This window comes from Lonchura striata, chromosome 33, assembly GCF_050655825.1.
Source record: "Lonchura striata isolate lonStrDom1 chromosome 33, ASM5065582v1, whole genome shotgun sequence".
In the NCBI taxonomy this organism is placed as follows: Eukaryota; Metazoa; Chordata; class Aves; order Passeriformes; family Estrildidae; genus Lonchura; species Lonchura striata.
Genome location: NC_140735.1, coordinates 3,912,501 through 3,913,584, shown reverse-complemented (window position 1 = coordinate 3,913,584; position 1,084 = coordinate 3,912,501). Strand labels below are relative to the sequence as shown.

General features: G+C 75.1%; 1 non-coding gene across 1 annotated transcript; it reads left to right on the top strand.

The window, feature by feature from the left end:
• The first annotated feature begins 544 nt into the window (after nucleotides 1-544).
• Nucleotides 545-697, top strand: LOC144248093 (5.8S ribosomal RNA). Its single transcript, XR_013341498.1, has one exon. It is a non-coding gene; the product is annotated as a 5.8S ribosomal RNA (ribosomal RNA).
• Nucleotides 698-1,084: the final 387 nt, after the last annotated feature.

Sequence of the window (1,084 nt, the reverse complement as noted above, 5' to 3'; positions counted from 1 at the left end):
CCGTCTCGAGCGCGGCAAGGCCGCTGGGGAGAGAGAGCGAGCCGGCCGCGCGGTGGCGCGGCGGCGCTCCGCGGGTCCGCGGAGCGGCGGTGAGAAGGGAGAGCGGCGCGCGCGGGGGCCGACGGCCGCGCCCCCGGCCGCGTGCGTCCCGTCGTCCCGTTGCAGCGAGGCCGGGCGGGCCGCCGTGTCCCCCCGCGGTCCGGCGCGCGCCGCGTGCCTCCTCCGTGCGGAGGCCGGGCCGAGCCCGGGCGCCTGGGCCGCCTCCGGAGGACGGCACAGTTTGCCGGCGGCGTCTCCCCTCGCTCGTAGCGGCGGGGGGAGGCGGTCGGGGACGCGGGTCCCCCCGCCTTTCCCGCCGACCTTCGGAGCGTTCCGTTGGGCGTTTCGCTCTCGGATGGTTTTTCTTTCCCCCCCCACTCGGTTCGTTGCGTTGTGTGCTCGTACGGTCGAAGCCGGGGGCGGCCCGCGTGCGTGCCCCCTCGGCGAGAGAGAAAAAAAGGGGCCCCCTCCGCCCGTGTGCGGGGTTCGGTGCCGAAAGCCAGACAACTCTTAGCGGTGGATCACTCGGCTCGTGCGTCGATGAAGAACGCAGCTAGCTGCGAGAATTAATGTGAATTGCAGGACACATTGATCATCGACACTTCGAACGCACTTGCGGCCCCGGGTTCCTCCCGGGGCTACGCCTGTCTGAGCGTCGCTTGACGATCAATCGCCGCCCGGGGGTTGCCACCCCGGCGGCGCGGCTGGGGTCGCCTCGCAGGCCCGTCGTCGTGGCCGTGGCCGTCGTGGCCGCGCCCGAGGGCCTTCGTCCCCCTAAATGCAGACTCGGGGAGCGCTCCGTAGCTCCCCGCTCCCGGAGCGAGCCGCTGGGGCGGAGCTCGTCCTCGCCGGGGGCCGCGTCGCCGAGCGGCGGCGCGGCGGCCGGGGAGAAAGAGAGCGAGAGAGACGGGGCGGCGTCGAGAGCGCCCCGCCGAGGGCCGAGAGACGAGGGCGAGAGGGGGGGAGGCGAGGCGCGCGGGCCTCGCCCCCCCCCGGCCTCCCCCCGCGCGGGCGGCTGTCTGCGGGTGGGTACCGCGCGGGTACC